Source organism: Lactuca saligna, chromosome 6 (genome assembly GCF_052625555.1).
Source record: "Lactuca saligna cultivar CGN05327 chromosome 6, ASM5262555v1, whole genome shotgun sequence".
NCBI lineage: Eukaryota > Viridiplantae > Streptophyta > Magnoliopsida > Asterales > Asteraceae > Lactuca > Lactuca saligna.
The window spans coordinates 176,388,654-176,402,145 of record NC_136422.1 but is presented as its reverse complement, the minus strand read 5'-3'; positions in this window follow the sequence as shown (position 1 = coordinate 176,402,145).

Sequence of the window (13,492 nt, the reverse complement as noted above, 5' to 3'; positions counted from 1 at the left end):
GTTATGGTGGTGTTATGGATGAGGTGACATTAATTTGATGTTACATTCCGTTGCATACACTCAATGCTCTAAGAAAAGTCACAATGGACTAATTTTAGTCCATGTTAATCTTTTTTTTTTATGCAAATAGTCCTCGTGGTTTTTAAACTTACACAAATGGTCTTTGAACTACCTAGAATGATAAGTATACTCTTTTCCAAAATTATTATTATTATTATTATTATTATTATTATTATTATTATTATTATTATTATTATTATTATTATTATTATATATATATATATATATATATATATATATATATATATATATATACATACACACACAAAAAAAAAATATGAAAACGGATTTTATCTTATAAAAATTAAACACATGTACTTAGAAATTATATTTATTAGCAAGATAATCAGTTTACATGGGAATGTCTTATGGCAATATAGATTTAGAGGTGGTTTTAACAACCGTTTCTCTTTATTTTTTCATGTCCTTAACCATTTTTAAATTCAAGTTTTCATAATAAAAAATCAAAAAAACATGTTTTGCTAATATGAAACAATATTTAATGTATCATCGATTATTATCATGTAGTTCAAATTTTGGATGGATTATTGTCCAAAACATAAGGTTAAAGTGACACAATATCATAGGTTTTCTTTGTTTTCATGTTTTCATAAATTATTTGTAATCCTCATGAGCCCTCCCCAATATATATATATATATATATATATATATATATATATATATATATATATATATATATATATATATATATACACACACACACACACACACACACACACATACATATTGTTGTAACGTCAACTCATGCCGCCGAATCTTGGAGTCAGATCTCGACCGAAGATCTAGTAGTGGTGCATCATGATATCTAGCTTCTATCACAACAAAGTTATTAAAATCATCCTAGGGATTATGCCCCAGGAGCAGGCTCTGATGATCAACTCAGATCGACAGGTGAGATGAGGAGGTTTCTCTTGGATGGAGAGAACCACTTTGATGTCTAGGATGAGTGTATGGGTATGTTGGATGTGCTCTCCCAAGGTGGGAGAAGTATGTGTAACACTCGATTCCATGTATGATTTTTTTCCAAATTGTGCATGATTCCTTTTTGGCCACGGCATGGTGACGCCTCACCACGACGTGGTGGCGACTGGTGGAGAAAACCCTAAAGTTTAAGGGTTGAGCCCTATTTAACGATCTTTAACCCCCCCCCCCCCCCCCATAGCCTCCCTCACATCAACCTCCATTCCCCCAAACGTTCCTTGCAAACCCTAATCATCTTCCTCTATTTTTGAGCTAGTTAGATGCTTTTGAAGCTAAAGAAGGAAGCATAGATCAATCAAGCAAGTTCTCATTCTTCACATTAGCACTCTTCTGGCCTTCGTAAGTATCCAAGACTCGGTTTTTATCATTCCAAGTTGTTAGATCTTGAGTTTTGTCCCTTTACTTTTTTGTTCTTGAATATTGGAATGGTTAGAACTCATAAAGTTTGCAACTTCATGAATCTCCAGGTCAAGATAAGTTAGTAGTGTCTTAGATCTAGATTATAATCAAGTTTTGATGTCATGTATAGAGATTATGTCATAAATCCTCAGTTTGCCCTGATATGGGTTCAAGAAATGCATTGGACATGTATGTCTTTGGGATGGTTTTGGTATTAGAATCACTTCTGGAAAGGATGGACTTAGGACTTTAGGGATTAAGTGCTTATTGGTTAAGCCCTTGCATTATTAAGCTTTATGGATTGGGTTTTAGACCTTTTCGGATAGTCCCAATGGATAGAGTGTTGGATTAGGTGTCTAAGCTTATAACCATAATTGGTATATACTTAAATTGATTGTAGCACAATCCTTTTGGGTTGCCCTCAAGACTAGCAACCAAACAGGAATGTCATAGCGCGTCGCGCCGCTGGCAAGCATATTTTCAGTTTTTTCAAAAAATCATATATTATTCATTCGAGCTCCGTTTTTTACGTTCTTTATATCCACATGTAGCTATCGATGAGATCTATAACCTTCATTTAGGTGCTATTTGTTTTTTCTGAGGCAAAATATATGCAGTCTGTGGACCACATCTGTAGACCTTTGCAGTAAAAGAGGTGGACCAAATGTCTGCAATCTAAAAAAAGAAGACTTTTTTTTAACATCTACACGCTACTAAAATAAACTGAAATCTAAATAAACTGATTTTTTTAAAATTCAAAGTGATTTTTTAATATTTTTATGATTTTGTTATAAATAATTAACGAATCTAGATAAACTTTTATGTATTATTGTATAAAAAATAAAAAAAATGGTATGAATTAATGTATATATATTTGATAAAAACCAACTTTGGTTGCAAAGTTATAACTAAACATTATAATTAGTGATCAAAGAATTTGATACATAAATAGATGGAAATAAATTTCAATTTTTTTTAATTAAATCCATTAAAAACGTACCATAAATATTTTCTCGAGAAATTGACGATATTGTATTAAATAATATTATAAAAAATTTGGCAAAAAATATAAGAATATATTATGATTTTTTTTCATATTTATATAAAAAAAACTTCAACGATTATTATTGTAATAAATCTTTATTTATAAATTTATCAAAAATATCATGTTTATATCGTTGAACGTTTTTTTTTAAGTTTTGTAATTTTTTTTGAAATTGTTTATCATTAATAAAGTTGGAAAAATATAAATTAAAAAAAAAAAAAACTTTATATATATATATATGTGTGTGTGTGTGTGTGTGTGTGTGTGTTTAGGCTAGAAGATGTCTGAAGATGTTAGAAGACTCTGATCCACATCTGCACCAAGAAGAGAGCGCACCAACATTTTTAGATATGTAGTATTCAAAAAAACAAACAGTATGCAAAAGCTAATAGGAAATGGTGTTTAGGTAGTAGATAAGAAGTGAGATGGAGAGAGAAAGAATAAAAACTAAGGAAAGAAAAGACTCTCTCTCTCTCTCTCTCTCTCTCTCTTTCCCTCTCTCTCACTTCTCTCTCTCATGTAGCAGAGTTCACTACATTGGTGTTCTTTGTTTACATCTCATGTGTAACTAAGTATGCTAAGTCATCTAATGGGTAAATTATTCACCCATCCGTATAGCCTACCCTCAACCTAATAACATTTCTCTCTCTCTCTCTCTCTCTCTCTCTCTCTCTCTCTCTCTCTCTCTCTCTCTCTCGTGTGTGTGTAGCAGGGTTCACTAGAACTCACAGGTTCATAAGACATTGGTGTTGTTTGTTTCCATCTCATGTGTAACTGAGTATGCCAAGTCATCTCACGGGTGAGTTACTTACCCATCCGTATAGCCTACCGTCAACCTAATAACATTTCAACGTAGGCATCCTTATGGGTAAACCAACTCTAAGATTATTAGGTTGTGTGTTGTGGTACTTAAAAATTAAATTATCCTTTTAAGAAATAGTAAAATGATACTAAAATATAAATATAAATACTATTCATCATGTGATATCAAGTTTGATAAAGATACAAATATATAATAAATTTTCTATTTTATAACTTTCATCATTTTCTTTTATTAAAAAGCAAATATAAATATTATATAAAAATATATTGAATTGTTATTCAAAATATTGTCCCAGCGAAGGGGAGTTGGGGAATCTTTTACTTTTGAGGTTATGATTAATGATGAGTGCATATTCCTCTGTCACATCCTCATTATATTTTAACTTTAAGATTTTATTCCTTTTTCTAGATTAAACGATTTTCAATTTTTCAGAATCAATATTTAGTATGTAAATAATTAGTTTTTCTTTGGAAAAGTAGCCGTATCCATACATATACGAAAATCTAGTTATTAAATAAAAATAAAGATAACCGTTTTATCCGTTAAGTTCCCAAAAACTTTAAATTTATACTAATTTGCAAAACTAAAAGCATAAATCTCAATAATAAAATCATTTAAGTAATTAAAAAAAACTTACTAATTTGAGTTAGTTTTTTTTTTTTTTTTTTTTTTTATCACAAAAATGATTTTAGAATTAATGTTTTATTAGCTTATGCTTTTTGAGAAATGATTTTTTTTTTTTAGAAATGAGTTTTTAAAAAGGTGTTTTAATTTGCTTTTTAGGTAGGAAAAGATGAAAAGCCAATAATTTGGTTTTAAAAAGTGTTTCATTTAGGTCCTTATGATAAATATCTTTGTAGCTTCAAACAGATATTTCTGACTGAATGGATCGGAAAGATTTTTTGATATGTAAAAAAAAATGGATCTTTTCTGATAAGATATATATTTCCGTGAACACTCTGAAACCATTTTTTTTTTTGGCCGAATAGGTTAGAAAGACAATTGTATCCCAAACTCTTCCAATTTCTTTTTTGAATAATAATTTCTTTTAAATAATTTTTATTGGATTATTATATAATTAATAACTATTAATTTTAATATATAATACTTATGTATTAATTAATATTATTTTATTGGATTATTAATTTCTTTTAGATAATTTTTTTTCTATTTGCTTTTTATGTATTAGTTCTTTTAGTGGATTATTTATTATATATTAATAAATATTATTTATAACTATATAATATTTATATATTAATAAATATTACTATATTGTATTATTAATTTCTTTTAGTTATTTTTTTAATTCATTTTTATTGGGTTAATCATTTTTATAGACAACACCACCATCATCCTAATATATTTAAGAAAAATCATTCATTCCATCACTATTGGATATAAACCGAATCAAGAATCACATGTTGAGTTATAAAAAAAGTTAAAATTGCTAGAAAGAATAACAACGTAACATCAAATTGAAAAAAATAAATAAACTAAAAACAACTTAATCGTCATTCTATTTGGACTTTTAAATGATTATTGTGTGATTTTGATTTTGTATGACAATTTATATTTTTGTATAATTATTCAACAACTTCATCCATCACAATATAGAACAACAATGGTAATATTGTTATTTTTCATCATTCAACACGGTTAATCAAATATATAATCAAACAATATGGTTTCTTTCCCAGTCAGAAAACTTTCTCATACATCACTTTCCCGGACAACATTTTTCTAGACAAAAACTATCAAACAGAATCTTAGCTTTTTTTTGAGAAAAATGACAAAAAAAAAAAAAAGAACATAGTTATAGATTTAGAACCATTTACCATATAATATTTCATAGTTAACGGTTTTTATACACAAAGTTGATAATTTTTTAAACTTTTTCTTTTACAAAATATATAATGTCAATTTCTTTTACAAAGTAATTAATTTTTTTTATTAGACCATGATAATATTAAAATTGTGTTCATACAAAAGTAGAATACAAATTGTAAATAATTCATAAATATATCATAAGTAACGTAATATTACATTCATTCCTACAATTCCATTATATTTTGCGCAGTAATATCTCGTATCACTGTCATATACAAATCATCATTATTTATGCGATGTGTAATTGGACCTTCTTCATAACCTTCACTGCTAATGTCACCTCATGTGAGATTGTAGGATTCTTGTTATGCCCCGTTAGATGCTTCATCAAACCTACAAGCCTTTCTAATATAGTTATGGATCGTCATCGATGTTATCATAATATGCACTTGGTTCTTGTACTTGTAATCAACATGCATGTCTCTTAATAACGCTCATCTAGCTTTCAACACTCTTAAAGTTCGTTTAATGATATTTCAAAATGATGAGTGGTGATAGTTTAATGTCTCTTGCACTCCACATGGAGCACGCATAGAAGAAGTCTGTCTACGTGGAAAATCTGGTATATGATATCGAATATTAGTACCTTTGTATGGAGCAAGATACCCTTCAATATTTGGGTATCTAGCATCAACAACATAATATCTATCTGTAAATAAAACAAATATCTGTTATTCATTTCAAAAACATTTTAAAAGCATAAAAATTGTGTGTATAAAAAAGTTATACGAACAATCCCTTGGATGTGGAAAATGAAGATCCGATCTTTGTAAGGCTTTATTGAATATTCTTCTATCACTGGCAGTCCCCTACCATCCAGCCCACACAAATGTAGAACACATTATAACGTCCCAGAAATTCATAGTAAAAATTTCATTTTTAAAACCATAAACAATATAAATGATTTGTTCCAAAACCAATCAATTGATCATAACGGTTAAACATCAAAGTAAAAGTCGTAAATAGTCGATGTGGAAAACGTTGGAGGGATGATATGTAGTCACGTTGGACCCTTCTCTTTAGAACTGGAAGTACCTAAAAACATAAACATGAAATTGTAAGCACAAAGCTTAAAGAGTTCCCCAAAATACCACATATCATATATACAATTGGGCCTAGCCCGCATATTGGGCCCAACCCATGATAATAGGCCTAGCCCCTTCCTACTCAATGAGCCCAACCCCACATATGGATGGGCCCAACCCGACATTTAATGGGCCTAACCCAATATATAATGGGCCTAACCCAACATACAATGGGCCCAACCCACTCAGGAAAATGAGTCTGACCCTACATGCATGCCAATAGGCCTAACCAACACATCAATACGAGAGTGACAAAGATAACCAACATCCTACATAACACATTCTAATGGGCCAGTATTAGTGCCTTCGACGCCAAACATACGGTGAGGAGACTCACCTTAATCTGCAGATAATCGATCACACACACGCTGCTGCTACAAAGGCTCCTCACACTGAACATATCAAGTACGGATCCTCTGCTTTTAGTAGTACGGGCCCATACTACCTTCCACATCTATCCATACTTTCCTCAAGAATTGCCTTGACTCCACCAAGTCCCTTACTCTACTACTATTTCTCCCAGCACTACTCTCATCCTAGGCTTACCCTAGGGAATCCACTAAACCACCCCGTCCTCAGCTGCTGAAGGACTTCCCACCAATATCATCTAACTACCTCATGAATATAGTCACATGCAGTAGAGATCAGATAATCCTTCGACTAAAGGACTCATCCTTAGAACGGTTAGACTCATACGAGAGCTGCGCAATATGGTCAAATCCAGCACTCTGAGATTATTTAGCCTGTGCCACATGTGACTTAGCGTATTCACTTAATAGTTAGCTCATAATGTTAAGAGTCCCACAAAGCACAGAGCAAGCAGCATTCGGATAATGGAAAGCTAACCATCAATCAAATTGTTATATTCTCTACTCAGGAATCTGTATTAGCATGGCATGCAGTTCTCATAAGCATAACATAAACTTGTATGGGTATTTTGAGGTATTTACTTGAGCTCGGCTGATTGCATGCACCACACCCTTTTCTCTTTTTCAAAATTCATTTCCTTTTTCAAGTTCTTTTTCTTTCCAAAACTCTTTTCTTTTTCTTAAGTTCTTTTCATAAAAATGATTTTCATTTGAAAATTTTCATACTAAGTCCTCAGTTTGAGTTCAGACACACCCGAGAGCGTGCCCGAATCCCTTAAACCAAGGCTCGGATACCAACTTGTAACAACCCAAAATGTCATGGCCAAAAATTTTGTTTTTAATTTTAATAATAAAACCACAAGTGCCAACCATTCATTCAAAACATATCACATCATAGTATCATGTCTAAAACATTATTTTATTTTATCAGAGTAAACATCCCAGGCTAAAACTCCTTTGGTGTGTGTGACATGCGATTACCCCGAGCTCTTCCCTCTGCTACCGGAAGTACCTGAAACCAAAACGGAAAACCGTAAGCACGAAGCTTAGTGAGTTCCCCACCCTACCACATACCACATACATAACCACATATTAGGCCCCTGCCCGCTGCATCAAAAATTGCCAAGCATCAGACTAGCTCCGGCTTCGGGCCCCGCCTTGCATCGAGCCCCGCTCGGTGTACATATCTGTTTCTCTTAGCCCCGCTTGTCTCTTGGCCTCGCCCGCTAAACGCATACAAACATATAACATAACACATAACAAGTAGCTAAGATACTCTACTATAATCCTGATCTAAGGCCTCGCTTAACTAGGGCCTCACCCCTATCCTGCTTCTGACGATTCATGGAACCCCGTCCACGCTCCTGCTGATAGTGAGATACGGGCCCCCTCCCACACTCACCCCTCTCTTATCTCGGGCCTCACCCATGCTCCACTACTAATGAGATACGCAACCCCATCCATACTCTGCTAGTGGTGAGATACGGGACCTCGCCCGCCCTCACATCCCTGCCAGGCACATACGAGTATCACACAGACAACAAGTATAAACTTATCATATAAATATTCCTCATGCACCTGCCCGACATCGGACCTTGATCCAAAATCACATACTGGCATATAGTGCCTAGGGCTAACCCCCGAGTCTTCCTACTCATAAACTACATGGGCCAGCATTGTGGCCTTAGACCCATTCACACAGTGAGGAGACTCACCTCGTACTGCTAAACCCTGTTGATACTCCTCCGATTGCTGACTGGAAATTCCCGAACTGTTGACCCTTCGGCTTCCCGAACTACCAATACCAAACATCACTTAGTCCAATACAATAATCCTTCTTGGGGTAAAATGACCATTCTACCCCTAGACCAACTTGGTCCATATATAAGGCCCAATACTAGGTAAGCTTCCCAATCCCACTAATGGTCCAATTTGCTAAATCGGGCCCAATCCCTCTAATGGGCCTTACCTTAAGCCCAAGTATCTTTTTGGCCCACATCATCTGACTTCTGCTGGCCCAGTAAGGCCCAAAGTCCAAAGCATGGCCCAATCCGAGGCCCAACAACATGAAGCCCAAACTGACAGAGTACGCGAGGCATATTTTCATGTACGCTAAGCGTACTAGGTAATTGGTGAGTATGTTGGGCGTACCTGCACGTACGCTAAGCATAGTCCCCCCCTGCTAAGTCCATTTCTCATTAAGAGCTTAATACTCCACTTCAGAGGTTACAAACATAGATCCAAGTCCTTTTTCACGTCTTAATCCATAAAATCACTGACTTGGTGACTTAACTTGGTCCAAACAAGCCCAAACTCCCAAAATGATATTCTTCTTCCATAAAGAGGGCTAGATCTCATGCATGAATCCATTAAGTCATTCAAGATGGAGACTTTACTGCTTATGGGACCCTTTTAGCTCTGAGGGTGGCAACCCCAAGCTCATAAATGGAATTTCATCATAAAGGTCCAATCTTGGGAGCAAAACTAACTCCAAAACCACACTACACTAGATCTAAGCACCCTTAAGTAAAGTTATGAACTTTATACCTCTAAAGAGTTCCAAATGAGGATGCTATTCCAGATCTACGAGCTCCGACCTTCCAGGTTCTTCCTTGCCAACTCCTTCTTTGCCTCTTCCAAGCTTACACCACCTCACAATAAGTTTTTGAGTCAAAATCACCCAAGGACGAAGAGATGAGGCATTCTAGAGTTTCACTGAGATTGGGGAACGGATAAAGAGGCTAGGGTTTCAGCCATTATGTTATTTATATAGTGGCTCACTGGATGTACGTTGGGCGTACGCCAAAAGCACCCCTGATCTTATGCCTTTATACGTTGGGCGTACTCACGCGTTCATCACCTTGCATGCATGGTCCTTCTTTGCCAACTTTTCCATTAAGAGACAATTAATGTCAATAACTTCAAAGTATTATAACTCCCTCATTCTAAGTCCGTTTTCGACGAAGTTTATATCCGAGAGGAGGTGGCGAGAAGCCCTACGCTTCTAGCTACACACCCCGACCCAAAACCTTTCGAATAAAAACTCAAAACCTGCAAAAGACCAAATGCCCCTGGCCTTCCCTTTGAGATCTATAGGTAGTCATTTTCAGAACATGGTGTTACAATCGGTTCAACACTTGCACCTGAGGATGAACCAGATCCTCTTCTACAAGTACTCATCACTATTCTGAAAAGCAACCATACAATAATCAAAACATACCCACAAAATTCCTCACCCTACAGGCTTCCTAGGTTCTCCTTGACTTTCCTCGATTTTAGTATGGATCATATGCTTTCAGTAGTACGGGTCCAATACTACCTTCCACACCTATCCATACTTTACTCAAGAAATATCTCGGATCCTCTAAGCCATCTTCTCAACCAGGTACTCAAAGTACTCGCTAAACAACACATCCAAGCCCACTAAAACACTTCCTAGGCTTTCCTAGGATCCCGACATCACCTTGCCACCACTGGTGAAGAACTCTCACTTAAGTCAGTTAACTACTTCATTAATAGACTTACATGTAACAAAGCTTAGATAATCTTTCGACTAATAGACTCAACCCTACAACGGTTAGACTCGGACGAGATTTGCGCAATAAGAGCAAATTAATCACTCTGAGATTATTTAACCTTTGCAACATGTAATTTAACATATTCATTTAATAGTTAACTCACATCAACAAGAGTCCCATAAAGTAAAAAGCAAGCAACATTCGTGAAGTAGCACTCCAAGCCACAAATCAATCAAAAAGACATCCCAATCTCACTTGTTACTACCATGCTAGGAACTACCACTCTTACTGTCGGTTGTCTTATGCATGCAAATTATACACAATATGGGATCAAATAGATTGTCGAATGAAAGATTCTACCCTAAGACCACAACTAGACAATGAACAAGAAATAAGGTTAAATCAGTCATTCTAGGGCTATATGATCCTAACCGTATACAATTTTTAAATCATTCACTTAGCAATTACTTCCACCAACATAGATTCCAAATCTAAGATAGAATCCAATTCCTCATAGGCTACAAGGCGTCACATATCAGGCCAATCTATTATGCAATTGTTGAAGGTATCCTTAGCCTTATCCTAACATGCAAACATTCTGTATCATATAACATATTAATATGTATGGGTATTCCGGGAATAACTTACCTGAGCTCGGTTGATTGCACACATCACACCCCCTTTTCATTATAAACACCTTTTATAAAACTTATTTTCTTTCAAAAAGATTACCAATTCCTCGGTTTGAGTTTAGACACACCAGAGAGTGTGCCAAAACCCCTCAAACTAAGGATCTGATACCAATTTCTAACGTCCCAAAAAATCATAGTAAATTTTTCATTTTTAAAACCACAAACAATACAAAAGATTGTTACAAAACCAATCAAGTGATCATATCATTTCAACATCAGAGTAAAAGTCATAAATAGTCAATGGGGAAAACGTTGGGGAGATTATGTGCACTAACGCGGGGACCCTTCTATGACATCCTCATTTTCATGGCCAGAAAAGACCGATTATTTTATGTTGTTTTAAAATCAGAGTAATCGTTTACAGAAAACAGTTGTGGAATTTGTTCCCAAAAAAAAATATGATAAGAATTTATCAAAGCATTTCTTTAAAGAAATGCATTTTTCATTAAATAACAAAATCTCGAGATGTCATGTTCTGATATAGACCAAAAGCATAAACAATATAAAATAGACCTTACAACAGTTATTTACAACTACTAATCTATAATCCAAAATCTCTCGTCAAGTCCACCAACTTATACCCTTGTGCCATTACCTGTAATGCAAAGAAAACTAAGTGGGTCAGGCTTAGGAGCCTGGTGAGCATATAGGGTTTTCAACTCATAATAATATAATTATTATATTTGATCATCAAACAATCAACCCAATTACCCATCCCCATTATCTTCGTTTAATCTTCCTTAAAGATATTATCCTAAGGGTCATTGCCTATATCATATTTACCTCTCATCTCCTTACATCTTATTTCCTTATATGTTTGTTCCTAAGAACTTGTCCTAAGGATCATCGCCTACATCGCATAGATAATACTAATTTAGGGATCACTCCCTCAATATGTGTCTAGTAAGGGTTAGGGTATCATCGCATGATTACGTAGCCACAACATTGCCTGGACTTGTAAATCATAATAAGGGTTAGACTATCATCGCATGAATACGCAACCACAACATCGCCTGGACTCTTAATTCATAATAAGGGTTAGACTATCATTGCATGAACACGCAACCACAACATCTCCTGGACTTGTAATTCATAATAAGGGTTAGATTATCATCGCATGAATATGCAACCACAACATCGCCTGAACTCGTAATTCATAATAAGGGTTAGATTATCATCGAATGAACACGCAGCCACAACATCGCCTGGACTCGTAACTCATTACCTATCTATCATCACCTAATTATCATCACCATTATATCCTCACCTATATCCTATCACATTATTTCATCACACACCAACTATTTCATTTACCCATGTTCTACCCAACATATTTGTAGATATAAATTACATATACAGTTTAAAACTATTTAAAAACCTGTATAAAACATTCATTCAACATCCATCCCAAGTAAACAACAATATTTAAACACATAACATGTATTTCATAGCAAATACTTCATATCTTTGTGTTAGAAGAAAATAACCACACACTCACACATATAAACAACAATATATATATATATATATATATATATATATATATATATATATATATATATATATATACACATAGCACGTATTTTATAAAATACTTCATATCTATGTGTAAGATGAAAGTGACTATACAATCACTTGATCAGAAGATGATCAGACAACACTACGGCTCTAAGAGTAGTACTTCTTCGGTGAAATCATGATCACTTCTGATATGTGCATAATTAGTTAATTATTTTACATATATTCTTAGTTATTTTTGGTTAATTATGAGAATAATGTGGACAAAAGGTACTTAAAATGCTTTGAATTGTGTTTTCAGTCCAAAGGATATGCTTGGAGGCAAAAAGGAGAAAAGGAAAGCAAGTGAAGATTAAAGAGTGAAAGAAGGACCTACTCGGCGAGTAGATCGACCCTACTCGGCGAGTACACAACGATATGCCAGAAGATAAATACGACTGCTAATTCAAGACGGATAAGTATGCACCTACTCGGCGAGTTGATTCTGCTACTCGCCGAGTACCCTCTGTTTTGGGATATCTTTAAAAGACGAATCTTTATCCCATGGGACATTATTCCTGGCGATTTTTGAAGGATTAGCTGCGACTAAAAGGTTCAGAAGGCGCTAAGGAACCCTAAGCTTCAAGAGTTGGAAGAATTCAAGCAATTAGGTTAATTCTACCACTTAGACTTAGGAATTAAACATGTTTGCTTTCATAAACTTTGTTTTTGTATTTGTTTCTACTGCAACTATGAGCTAAACTCGTTTTTGTTTCTGTTTGGGGAATACCAAAGAACTCCTATGATTTAATTATTAATTCTTGTTTAATTGTCTATTGGTGATTTATTAAATCAAGTTTGTTAAAGAACCTTATGTATTAATCACTACTATTTTCTGTTAATTGGAAGGCAATTAGGTTGCATGAACGTCACTTAATTGTTAACCTCATATGTCTATGTGAATGCTAAAACGTATGCTTTGAAGTAATGAGTATGAAACTAAGATTAATAAGAAAATAGGAAGATTAATGTGTGAGCTTGTTTGAGAAACCATCAACAAGAGGTTAATTGAATTGATAACTTAATTAACCATTACAAATCTTATTTAATCCAAAT